This window comes from Carassius gibelio, chromosome A2 (genome assembly GCF_023724105.1).
Source record: "Carassius gibelio isolate Cgi1373 ecotype wild population from Czech Republic chromosome A2, carGib1.2-hapl.c, whole genome shotgun sequence".
Taxonomy (NCBI): Eukaryota; Metazoa; Chordata; class Actinopteri; order Cypriniformes; family Cyprinidae; genus Carassius; species Carassius gibelio.
This window is the reverse complement of record NC_068372.1, coordinates 18,841,579-18,856,260: the sequence shown is the minus strand read 5'-3', so window position 1 is coordinate 18,856,260 and position 14,682 is coordinate 18,841,579.

The following is a 14,682-nucleotide window of genomic DNA, read 5'->3' as shown; positions in this document are numbered from 1 at the left end:
CAAGGTTCACATTTGAGAGTATTAATCATGTGAATTTTTTATTTTATTTTTTAATTTTATTTTTTAATTTCTTTTTTAAACTAAATTTTAGCAAATTATGGTGACGTCACGTGACGTATTACATTCGGGTATTTTTTTTAATCTTTCTATCGTGTTGTTCTCACGTTTGGGAAGGGTATGCGCTATTAATGTATTACCATACACAGCAAAAAAAAAAAAAAAAAAAAAAAAAAAAAATATATATATATATATATATATATATATATATATATATATATATATATATATATATATATATATATATATATATATAATAATCTTCAGGTGCTGGAGTTAATTGTTTCCCGTAGTTGCTAAGCAACGAAAGGTTAAGTATTTAAAAGGTTATGGTTAACATGGTTTAACGTTGATATAACATGTTGTTTAGCTTTCAGGAGCTGGAGGAAGGAGCTGGAGGAAGCAATAAAGATAGACGTTTTACTCATTACTTCAATAAAAATGTGACATTTAGACGTTTTTTTTTCGGCATGGAACAAGGCAAATTAATGCTTTTCACATTGAAAATATTGTTTTTTACATTTTAAATAATTAAATAGAAAATTTCTCAGTGATCGTCAATACAACAGAATGCCATTTTTCTCGATTTAATGAAAACTAAAATAGATCGTTATGGCAGAGCTTACAGCAATGGCGAGTAAAATAAGTGAACATCCGGGTATTTCTCCACGGGAACGTGTTAACGCAAACGTGTAAGATTCACGTCTGAGGTTGTTAAACTGTGACATCTACACGTTTTCCAAAGTGGACCAACGTGATTATTTCACGTCTTGTCGTGATACCGGGTTGACCTGTGATGATTGTATTAGGCTACTTAATTGCGGTCTTAATGCATAGTCTATGGCTATACTGGGCTCTTCTGTTATCGTATTGTCAAGTATTTGGTAAATCATAACTAACTTTTTAAACATTTTAACTAAACTCTAAAAAATGACTGTGATTTTAACTGTAAAAAAAACAGTGAAAATGCTACAGTAAAAACCTGTTAATGGTATCTCCTGTAAACTTTACAGAGGAAAAACGTAAACTTGAGTTGCATTCAATTTTTTTTTTAAATAGGCTAACTATTTCTTCTTATTTTTTTCTTATCTGTTATGTTTATTAGGGTTGTATGTTACATAATGTTGTTAAATCAATGTTTATTGCATATTTCAGTTTAATGAGTCTCACCATTATGGTATTTGTCTGTGTGAATGACACTCTGCACCTTGTTATTTAAAAGCTGCTTGTGCTTTGTTTCATCAGGAGACTTTTTCTCCTGATGAATCACCACCTGCTTTTGGTGGTTACCAGTTTAATACAAAGGTACAAAACAGATTTCAGTGCTTCCACAAGTTGGTATATTCATATTATATCATTACCGTTAAATCACGGTATTAAACTGTAAATTTAAGGTAAACCATTAAACCTAAAATGGCGTTGCTGTATTTTTTATGGTATAAAACCTTTAAGCAAAAAACAGTGTTACCGTAATTATTACGGTATAATTCTGGCAACCACCTGCCTTTTTTTTTTTACCTTATATTTAACGGAATATTTTTACAGTGTACTGCAGGTACCTGTTAGTGCACTAGCAAAACATGCCTTTGCTGTAATTGCAGAGCTCTTTCATAACACTGAGTTTGTTTAAATTACCAATCTCGCCATAGACTCTGTAGCTCACATAATAGCCTACTTCAATAACCTATAATACCTATAAAGGCATGTTTGGAAAAAAAAAGTAATAACCACGTTATTCTTCTAAGTGACATTAAATTATCTTATTTCGCTGTCTCCAATTCCTGAATACAAGCTAGTGCAATGCCACTCTTAAATCTTTTTTCAAAATAATAAATTTTTTGTCAAAGCAGCGATAACAAAGAAACTGAGAGAAACAACAAAAGAAACCTAAAACTTGTCATATTGCGGTACAGAGTAATTTGATGGACCATTTTTATCCTAGAGAAATCCGTGAGGACTTACACTCATGAATCACGTTGACTTACTTCCTTGGTAGTCCGTTACAATTAACCATTTAACAAAACCGAAAACAAAAGCTTGTGCGTAGACCATTAATTGCAATGGCTCCATTAATTGCAATGGCTCCAGTTCAGCATAAGTCCTTTGCACATACGTTGGATCCATATCATTATCCTTATTTGTATTCTTTATAATGTAAATTAATAATAGCTCAAATATTACAACTCGAACAAATAGGACTATGTGAAGTATAGTTCTAGCATTCTAGAATTACTAGATCTTGTAGAATAACAAGTAGTTCAGCACTGATCAGCTTCATTTATTTAGAAAGCAGTCTGTCATGGGTTTCCGACACTTTTCTAATTTCTGTTTTCTCCAGTACAAAGGGTTGTGCGCAGATGCAAAGAGAGATCTGTGAGTACGGAGTACGTGCAAGAGGTTTTGCCACTTCATAGATCATAAAGCTCAGATCAGCACAGATGTGACCCAGTCAATGGATGTGATATCGGGGCTAGAAGAACAATGCTGGGGTCACACGGGATCCCCCAGCTTCCTGTTGCCCTTTTGAAAACAAACTGAAGAAACAGGGGGAAAACCTTGAGGGACGATGATAAAGGTTACTGTTTCAGACTGTGGAGCAGTGATGCATATATTCATATCATAATGTTCCGAGACTATTTCTGTCGTTTTAAGTGTTTTGTATAAGTTGAGCTTTTAAATCTGTTCATTATATCTTACCAGATAAGATGGCATTATTTGCATAGCGCCTTGTCTCTGCAACAGGTGTATATCGGATGCTGTTCATTCATGCAGTTTTCAATATGCTGATTTAGGCTTTTTTCGTGTGTGTGTGTGTGTGTAGCAAAACACATTTTCTTGTGCTTTGCCTAAACCGCAAATAAGATGAATGGAGAGACACTGCATATCTTGTTAACTGTTCATCACACATATAGTTTAAGAGGTCAGGTTAAGTGGTTGTCAACCATTTTTTATATACATGTTATAGGATATCTTATGACATTAGGTGCATGTCAAGAGAACGAGGTTGAAGAAGAAAAAAAACCTTGTGTAGCTTGTGGTTTTTCCTCATTTATCAACAGCATCCATGAATTGTAATAATATGACTGGACAAAAGTGGGGCTACAATGTAATGTTTACACTATAATATGTATTTTCTACACTAGGCCTATAGGATATGTGTGTGTGTGTACACACATTCTACATTTCCCATGTCCTCAATATATTAGTCTTTCCTAAAAGCTTAATGTCTTTCCTGTCCCGTTGATTTGATGAAAACACCAACCCGATCTCACGGCAATTCGTACATACGACCACACTCGTACAAATTCATACGATTTTTGCCAAATTGTACGTACCAAAAATACTTTTAAAGGTCTGTCGAACAAAGAAAAAGGTCCATCTAAAATAATTAATATTTAATATATTTTTTTCTTTCCACTTTAGGCTACCATTATCCGTGACAGTATCGCCCTTGGTTTCCCCTTCATAATCTTTTCGATAAAAAAAGTGTGCTTATTTGGAGAAATAAAGAGCACGGCGGAGAGAAAGGGAAGTGTGAAAAGAGCATAAGAGTAAAACTTGGCGCCCCGAGATCCTTTCTCGTTATTGTTTTGTAAAAGTTTGTCATTGTGAATCTGAGGTCAGGCATAACCGACTGCTGCACAATAGCGTCAACGCTTTGTGAGCACATCAAATAGAAAGTTCCAGCCAGTCAAAAGCTGTGTTTTTGTTACGTTCTCTATTAGGCTACTCAAGTTTAAAGTCATAAAAATATGTGACATATACATGAAGCTCTATTATTACAAACGTCACTATTCGTCTTGCAGTCATTTGATCTCATGAAAGCCACTGCTCATGATTACCAAGCGTGGTAGGTTATGCATCTTATGCTATATAGACTCTTACTGCAGCTCGGACATCTATATTAATGTGTTTCAGATCAATATTCAGAAAAGCTCACAAGGAGAGGAAATGCTCTGTCTTTTTCACCCCCCTCGTTCGTTTTGTTCTGTATAGACTATAATAATGACTGACCCAGATGCTAATAATATCGGTGAAAGGACTCAGTGAGTCTCAATGGGGAGGAAATGACATGGTCATGTCATTCATACAACACTACACCAGTGCGATGACACGAAGCCTCTGACAAACCTTTCGATTTCATCTATGAGAACACCAGAACAAACCGACTGAGCTTCAGAAGTTCGTAAGCTCTTCGTATTTTATTAAATTTTTTCATGTGTTTAGTTGTTAGAGCAAAAAGTTTTCTTTTTTTAAAAACTAAAATATGAACTTGTTTACGTCCATTAAAGTAAAATAAACTAATTTAATTAAGAATAGGTCATGTCTTAAAGTTCAGTGAACTGTAGACTATATTATTCATGATATCATTGTGAATATATATTTCCCAGTGAGAGAACTTTGACGTAATAATTCAATTGCTGTTAACTTTAACAAAGCAAAATTACATTAATGCAAATTTAAATAGCACCACTACATTAATGCAAATTTAAAAAGCACCACATTTAAAATGTGCCAGATTTTGCATTCCTGTGACATAAATTTACAGTGTTAAACTCTTGATGAAAGTTTATTGCTTTCTGATGGTGGTTAATCTCTAGCTGTTTTGCTCGTTGTTGAGCCCACATAGGCCTACTGTAATCATTATATCAAATGTAAATATAGGGTAGGCTTATATATTTTGTGCCATAAAAATAAAACAAGAGTTGAATAATAACATTCACCTAATTTACCTGAGCGCATGGGATGCCATGCAAAATTTGGCAGTGTCAGAAAGTCATTTGTGACGAGCCTTTAATTGGATGTTGCACTGTGACATCACAAACCATTCACGTAATCCCAGTAGTCTAACATGTCTCGGTAAAAAAAGCTGGAGAAGCTCTATTTTGCCATCATGGTCTGAAATGTAAAAAAAAAAAAAAACTTTTACTTTGACAGATAAACCATATCTGCTGTGCTGTAAAAGAGCCTTGTGCCACGAGTGAAGGGCTCAGCTGAGACTCTAAAAAACACAAGCAGTTACGCTATTCAGGACAGAAAAAAGAGTTGTAAATGTAGTCAGGATAATATTTTTAATGTGTTATTTAGCCTCAATACTGCGTTAATACAATGTCTTAGTCGTGTTTATTTTAGTATTTTTGATGTAGAATTTTTAATTAATAAATAGCCTAAATCAATAAAACCATTGGGCATCTCTTGGGAATGATTAGGGCCTTTTGAAGCCAATGCACCAGGCAAAACAAAAAGCGACCAATAACACCAATAATAAATTTAAAAAAAAAAAAAAAAAAAAAAAAAAAAAAATATATATATATATATATATATATATATATATATATATATATATATATATATATATATATATATATATATATATATTTAATATTTAATAATAACTTCTGGCTTGCTATTTTAAATAATTCCTCAAATATATACAGCCGTTTGAAAACCTGTCTCCAGCGTGCTAGAATTAGCCTAATATACATTTTCATCTCCTCCACGATTAGTCTTTATTTAAAATGTATCAAATTTGTCGATATCACCAAACCTCATTACAGCTAATGTTTAAAGTGTATGCAGAACAGTGTCACTTGTAATAGCATATGCATTTAAATTGGATATTACACTTGAGCATGAAATTAAACTTATCACTCAGATGTAAAATAACCTTGTAAAACAATAGCTACTAATGAAATGTATATTCGCAAAAGTTTTTTTTCAAAGAAGACAGCTACATAGATCTTATGTTTGTTTTTATCATGGGAATTCATAAAAGAGTGACCTGGCATCTTTTTTTTTTTTTTTTTTTTTTGTTAGATATTAAATCTTCCTGAGTTCTTAAGTGTCTTGGCTTTTGGGAGTTTCAGAATGTTATTTTCAAACGTTCACTGAATTCTGAACCAGAACATAGATTTTGTCTTTATGTATTTAAAAAATTCAACCCATAACTTTTTTATACCTACCATATGTTCTCATATGGCATCAGACTGTTATAGTTACAAATTTTATTTTTAATACTCAGCTAGGCAAAATTAAATCCTCTACAATTTTTTTTTCCGTAGGGAAAACATATTTTTTTCTTTCATTTTACTGAATGTTTATAAATTGTAACTTTTGACATGAACGATTTTAAAGTTTGCTTTGCAACCTAATTAGCGTGATTAGACACCGTAACTTCAGTGACTTGAGCACGATATTTGGCAGCTGCAGGGAAACGCATCAGCGGTGCGTCGGCTTCAGTTCCCTTTGTTTTTAACTGACATTATGCATTTAGGGATGTAGCCATGTTCACTGGTGGTTCACGACCATATGGGTCGATGTTCTCATATAAACCCCCAACTCTAAAATTATGCTGTGTTCTGAATCGTGGCTGTTTTTGCCGTCCAGAAAAAAGAAAAGAAAAAAAAAATCTGATTGCACTAATAAGCAGTTAATGTAAATGCTCTGCCTGTTATCTGCCTGTTAAAGCCAGACTCATTTCTGTGAATGTCACCTATTAGATTTATGATGTCAAAAGCACTTGGAGAAAATGTTTTAGATAAGTTCTGATGTGTCTTTGTGTGGTAAGAACTGTTCAACACTAGAACGTTTTGAAAATTTGAATTTAAAGTAACATTTAAACTTGGACTGTTTTAAAATAATCGCACAAAGACATTCGAATTCTTCTTTTTCGCGTGAGATCGGTGACCTCAGTTGTGTGTAGCTACAACAGCTATATTTACTACTTTGTTTTTTCAGTTTTGGAATGACACTGAAATTCAGCCGTGTACAAAGAAAATGAGACCTTTTCACTGTAGTGCCACTCTCTCAAGGCACGACTGAAATGGGGGCTAGGGAGAGGTATACTTTTTATTTAAGTGTAGAAAGAGTTGTTGCATTGTTTAACATTGTTTTGCTGCATTGTTTTTCAAACGTGTTAAGACAAAAGTTTTTTTTTTTTTTTTTTTTGGGCAAATTAATTTTTACAAGTAAAATATTCCATAGCCTCTCAATTAATATGAACTAATTAAAGCTAATAATAAACAAATTCCTTTTAAAATAGTTTAAGATTGATTAAACTTTTGGTTTGAATTGTTTATCAAAAACTTTTTTCTCTAACAATGACTTATTTTCTGTGATGCTTTTCCAAAATAATCCTAATTTTGACACTCAGCAGGACATTGTGATTTTTGACCTTGACTGTAGATGGAGTCATTTTTGTAGGTCAAAACCAGACCTTGCACTGGGTATGATAATCTCACTCATCAACTTGAAGTATGTTGTTCTAGGGATGACTGGCCTAATTAAAAACGTTGCCCCGTTTTTTCATTAATCTCTTATTAGCTCCCAATGTAAGTACTACTGTAAATCAACCCAAGGGGCATTTTTGTTAAAGGCACTGTTGAGAAAAAAGTCTGCTCCAGCAGGTCACTCTATGGTTTTCAATTAATGTCATATTATTAAAGTATAATAGTCCTAATGATATGATCTCGATTTCTTTGGGGAGCAAGCCATTAATTTAATTTTCAAAAACCATTGAACCCGAAGACCATGTATCTTATGTTTAAATTAATTTTCATTTATTTTTATGTGCAGAAAAACAACTAATAATAAAAGAGAGAAAAAGAGAGACTTGTGTGCCTATATTTTATGTTATGTTATGTTATGTTATGTTAGAACTCTTTTTCATTTGGCCCCATAGAGACACAATCCCAAATCTGCACACATGCACGAATGTTGACACCCCTGCACTCCTGACATGTCAGAAGGCAGCCTGGTCTCCTGGAGGGGTGTCTGTCTCTGTGATCTTTTATATACCCTGCAGTGACTCAAGCACCCCTACCAGACATCAACCCCACGAAGCCCCTCCTGGCTCTAACCCCACTTAATTACCAGATTTGGCTACAGACACCCGTACTGTATAGATTCCCTGCATCAAACACCATTGTTCCCTAAGTCTTTGGGTTCAACAATAGATCTATCAAGACTTGGAGGGGATCAGAAGTTCAGAGATGTCTTCTGATGTATGTCATGTACGACAGGATATCCATTCATGTGTCCATTGACACACTAATGCCACTGTACTGATGCTGTGTGCAGGAGGTGAACAGCAGGAGGACAGAAAGTATGGTGCACTTCTTTTTCAGCATTATGTAATGTGCAACACCTTTTCTTATGTTTAATGTTGTTTCGTGTAACTATTGATTCTAATTTCCCAATAATGTTGGGGTATTTAGAAATTTAACACTGCACATGAGAATGAAAGAGGATGGGGAGGTCATCATCAGAGGTTGCTAACAGGCTCATCATCTCTTCTAAGCTGATGTAGCAGAGGTAGTACACTGCTCGAGATGTGCGATCTGTTAAGCTTGCAGCTTTTCTTAAAAAGCTATTCAGAAAATCTGGCTGAGCTCCCAGAAGTCTCTGAGCGAAAGGTTAACTGTCAGTATCCCAGCAGGCAGGAATGGCTGCCTCTCAGGAGGGACTTGCCCAGGAGGAGAGGAGAGGGTTATTTGCTTTTGAGACTGACAGTGTGCAAATAGATAGAACAGTGTCTGGGCTGTGAGGGGTGGGACAGGGGAGATGGGAGGGATGCAGGCGATGGTGTTTCACAGCAATGATATTCAGGCACACATGTCATTTCCATAGCGCCACAGTTTCTGAAAAAAATCTATTTAAATTTATTGACAAGCATGGTGTTTTCACAATGAAATGAACAGATGTAAATGTTTCACAAAATACTATGTCAGCACTACAGAAATAAAAGCACTGTGTTTATATAGCAAAAATGTATATGGCATTTGCAAGATAAAAAGAATAGTAAGTAATGGAGCAAGTTAAACAGAATCCTTTTGGACTTTGAATGTGTATACAATTAGAATTCTCTAAAATGTATTTTTTAAACATTTCTTTTTGAGGTCAAATAGCTTTCACATCTGTAAATGGTAAATCACAGGCACACACTTACACATTTGAACCACAGGTTGAACACATTTGAACATCGCATGATATTTTCATCAGTTTTTAATCAAAATCAATTTGATGTAATTGTTGTCTGTCAAATCTCTTGATTTGAATGTGCCAACATGCTCATCCTCTGGCTCTGATATTGAAATGAAGAGACTCATTCCTCCAAGGGCGCAGTGGCTCTTTTCTACACCCCCCCCCCCACCCAGTTTTTTGTTTTCACTCATAATTGGTCGAGGGTGACGGCACAGATGCAAGGGATGGTGAGAGTTCCCATGATGCCAGAGAATGGGCACCTCTGTATTCTGTCTGCAAACAGAGGCACGGAGTCCGGCCAATGACACCAGAATACATTTCCTTGAAGGTTACTGTGCTCATAGCAGTCAGGGCACAATAAGAGGTCTGGATGGATACCAGTGTCTCTAATGTGCTCTAATAAGAGGGTAGAGAGAAAAGGAGGGAGGGAGAAAGAGAGTCACTTGAGAGAGAAATTACAATTTATGTGCATTGATTACCCTAATATCTTATTGCAGGAGGCATCACCATTTAATTTGATAAGATAAGGCTGTAAATATATAAATGACAAGGTGAGATGCAGTGAAGGGCTAGTTTATTCAATGGTGATCCTCTGAGAAACTCTGGAGACCATACTTTGATTTAGTTTTGTATGGCAATAGGCTATTTGTCAGTTACTTTTAAGAAATGCCTCTGAAACAACAAAAAACTTTTATTAACCAAATAAATAAGTGAAGTTGAATTCAAGACAAGTATTAGGCTACCTATCCATACGATATTACAGTAACATTATTGGGATGTTCCCTGAGGTCAGTGTTCAAGTGAGTATGAAGACCACAAGTGTGTGTAGAACTTTTCATTACCTTATGGGACACATTATAGTGTTGTAAAAATGCAAGTGATTACAATGCTTTGTTTTTATTTTCAATTCTTCACATTTTAAAATCAACTTCTAAATGTCTGTTCAGTAGTCCAACAGATGACACAATTCAATTTTGTGGTGCTTCTAATTAAGTGATATGAAGCAGTTGCAACAACATATCACCACGACTCATTCGCACCAATAAAACGTGCACCTCTTTGTTTTTACTACCAAATTATATGTAGTCTAATATCTAATTAGAACTTATATTTAACAAAGAGCCTATACTGGAAAGGTTTTGGTGTCCTCTCACGAGATCTCTTCAAAAAAAGTCTCTCGATTTATTTCCATAACATGATACATGATGGGATACACAGGCGTGGATTTAGTGTGCGTGGGGCACTGCTCTTGGATAAGTGTACTTTGGCGTTTATGAGACCTAGGACAGTCTCGCGCACACGCTCTCAAGTGGCTAAGACCGCAAGTGTGGGCATTTGGACAATGGGACAGACCGCTGGATGGCGCAATTGATCAATCTAAATTTGATATTCCATTGAGCGTATCAGGGTGCCATCACATTTACTGTTGATATTTGACTGGCGAAATCTATCCACGTAGACCCAGGCCTATTGGAAATATCGCTAATCTATATCACAGTAACACTGATGTGGCATCTTCGAAAGAAGACAAGATATATATATATATATATATACAAAGAATCTTCAAAATATCTTCTTTTGTGTTCAAACAAAATGAGAGTGAGTAAATGAGGCCAAATTATTATTATTATTATTATATATATTTTTATTTTTGTGATTATCCATTTAATAATGCTATTTGATGTGACGTGTATTATATATAATTATAAATAATAGTATATAATTATTAAAACATTTACATATTTCAGTAACAAAGCCACTGTATAGAGCAAGTGTAGTGCATTCAAATTCTGAATGTCTTCATTGATCACTGAAGATATTGAATTAACATCTTCTGTTGAAATAAGCCAAAACAGATCAACTCTGTCATGGAAAGTGTGAACAAATGTAAGCAAATGGCTTTTGGCAGAAATGAAGTCATCATATAGGCTACCATTCTGCTTGAAATGTCAGAATACTTATCGGCTGTCAGAAGGTATAGTATAACACCTCTCGTGAGTAATCGTAATCAGAATGAATTCATCATGTCATAGTGTCTTATATTCCGTTGTGTTGCCAAGTGATTTGATCAGTCCTTTGTTGGCTGTTACCTTTAATCATGACTAATTTGTGCTGATAGAGGCTCTGGAGCTAGATTTGATTTCCCAAGGTTCCCGTTTTAGGCGAATATGACTGGCCGTTTCATGATATAAAATGAACGATTCTGAATCTTTCTCAAGATGTTTGCCTATAAATTATTGAAAACCTTTACACACATTGTAGCATGCAGCATAATCCAGAAATCAAAGCTTGTACACAGATGTGATGGCTACACCTGAAAAAGCGAGTGGGAAATGTGACCACATGGGTAAAATTGGTTTTAATCATTCTGTCACGCTGTGTCAGAAAGTCAGGTCAAGGGATTCTCTCAGGTCATAAGGTCCCATTGCTGCACTGAATCTAGCCATCAATTAAATGATCTAATTATGCTTCCGATTGGCTGCGTTCCAGAGTTTGTCAAGGTCTTTTAATGTTGACGAATTTGACCATGTGATGTGTAACCATACTATACCCTGAGATATTTTTATATGGATTCAGAGAGATAAAAACATAAAAATATACCTCTATGCTCTTAGAAAAAAAGTCTGAAAGCTGTCACTGGAACGGTACCCTTTTAAATTTACCCCATTTACCTTAATTTATCCCTATAGGGTGCATATTAGTACCTTGAATGTACATAATGGTACCTCAATACATATTAATACTACTTTTTGAAAGGGTACTGCCCCAGTGACAGCTTTTTTGCTTTTCTTTCCTGAGTGTACCAGAATATTAGTGCCATTTCATGGTAAATATATGTGCATTTACAACATGACCTTATAAGCATGTTTGATTTAATGGAGGGGATGTCTGTTTGTTGTTTTGCTGTCTAGTCTGCCCTCACCAGGACAAAAAAGAGACAACAGGTGATAACTACATGGGAAGGGAACTCATCCACATCACAGCACAGAGACATCAGGCAGATTTACAGTTACACAATTAAATGACATAATGTGCTGGTATATTCAACATATCACAACAAATATTTTAGAAGTTTGTTATAAGGACATATAATGGTTTAAACATTTACAATAACATAACTTTTTAAATTATTATTTTTTTTTTTGAAAAGCCTATGATAGTTTGTTTAATGTCAGCTTTCCCCACTAATGCTAAACAAAAGTGTTTTCACAAGTGGTTTTCATGAGCAATATCAATGGAAACTTTTTGGCGTTATAACTGTAAGACTTGTAAACTGACTTTCAAACATGAACCTACTCTTAGTTACTGTATTTCAGTAAAATGTGACAACTAGTCATCAGTCTTTCTGGTCACAAAGACAATCATACATTATTGTAATTATGATAACTGTATTAAATAATTGCTGCCCTATATTAAATCTTGTGACACATTAGTAAAAAAAAAAAAAGTATGCTGCGTAGTGCACATATCTATGTCTTCAGCTTCCTAGCAGTGTATCAGCTATGTGCCTTCGCTTTTTATAATAATGAATGCTGATTCGTTCATATTGACTTGAGAAAATGTAATCCTCAGGCAATGTATTTCCATGTTTGTACACCAGGGGGCAGGTTTGCATAACACAGCAGCCAAACAACGTTGTAAAGAATGCCTGGCAAATAAAAACATAACAATCCAAAATACAAAACTGAATATAATTATATGTCTTTGAATTGCACAATCACGGTCATGTTCCAGTCATAGTTCTGGGTGGACAATCTGTACTAATGTTATATTAATATGGGTACAACATAGGGAATCAATTTTGTGATTGTCACACAATTATATTGCATGAACTTATTAAAGTTCTGTAGATTAGTTAAAAATTCAATCAAGTGACAGTTGAGCAATAGATTGGAGTCAAACATTAATCAATTACATTGTTCTTGTATGAAATTTAAAACTTAGAGAATCTTTCTCATTAATCAAGCTATATAATAACAAAAAAGATTGTGAATTAATTCTTTGCTAATAATTGAAAAAATAATTGCTTCACATCTGCAGGGAAATAACACTTTGCAATATATTAATGAAACTGAGCAAACTTTTCCTGGTTCCTCTTGACCGGAATGCTGTTTGGAAATGCACATTTTAATCTGCACCGTTTATTTTGTGAAAGTTTCTTTCTGATTGTCTCCATCTCATACATATGTAATTGAGAAAATGAGGGAAATCTGGAAATATGTCTCAGTTTGGATCTATCTGTGCATCAGTTGTTTTTTCTTATGCCATTTTAATACACTGACCCTGCCAAATCAGAATAAAACTGAACTGTAGTTCAAGGGCAGAAAGTTTCTAACAGACAAACACAGCTGATGCAGCTGTCACTATTGGGAATATGAATCCAAATCAGATCCAGATCAACCATAACCCACGGAGCACCAAAGAATATGAGTTCTGTGTCAGAAACAAAATGATTCATGAGTTCATTCTGTCTCCTAAAATGATCTCTCAACAGCTATTTACTATTGCTTTTTTTATTGCAGAAAATTCGTTTCTGCATAACTTTTTTTTATTATAATTATTTGTTTGTGAGTATCCTTCCTGTACTCCTTGTCCTCTGCGTAAAAAGCCAGTCTTGTCATGAAACTATAAAGAATATCTTATGACTGACCTTTTTATTGAATGGCTTTCTAAAGCAATAAACCACAGCTATGGTCTGCTTCAATATTTTTACTTACTGCAGTCAATTTATTATGTACAGTATTAATGCAAATCACAGAAAATCTGTGCAAGACCTGAATTTATTGACTTTCATTTAATAAAGGTTATAGATCCCATTAAAAAAACCTTCATCCATGGGTGCCGCACAAAAAGCGGTGACCCATAAACTCTAGTGAATGAACATCAGACGTGATATTTCAACCAAAAGCATCTGATTCCTTGCTGCTTTCTCATCATTCAATGAAATATGGTTTATATGTGTTGGAGAAGAATTCGTTTCCCTGGTTACCATCCACAAAGGCATTTTCTTTCATCTCTTTGTGTTGTCTCTTTATTTCTAAAGGCTGAAGAGTATGAACATTATAAAAGTTAATTTCTGATTTCCATGAGTCCCGCCCAGCCCACTGATCTGAAATCACGATGGAGCTCTGAAAAGGATATTAAAATGGTGTGTTCTGTCACTCTTCTTTAAGACAAATGTTTTAGGTGCATGTGTCCTTGGTAAAGCAACAGGAATTCGACAATAAATATCATCCCACACCCACCGGGTCAAAAACAGATCTGTATTACAGTTCATTTCATTCTCATCTGCTTGTGTTTTTCCCGTAGGTAAAAAGTAATGAGAGCCTTCGAATATTTGAGCCTATTTCACCTATGATCTCGTGTTTGGTCATTACCATAATTTATTACATCATATTGTTTTGTGTGGGTGTTTGCAATAGAAAAAATGGATCATGTATCTGTTGATTTCCTCAGTGTGTCAGATGTTTAGCTCTCTCTTTCTATCTGCTAAAGGGGGAAGATGCCATTTAGGCAGGTGTCACATCCATTATTTAAAAATGTCTTACCTGACACTTCACTTCAATTAGTCCTGAAAATTTCTCTCTTTTTTTTTTTTTGTTGCTGTGTGTTGAGAACGCAAAAGCACTCTACTGAGCTCCA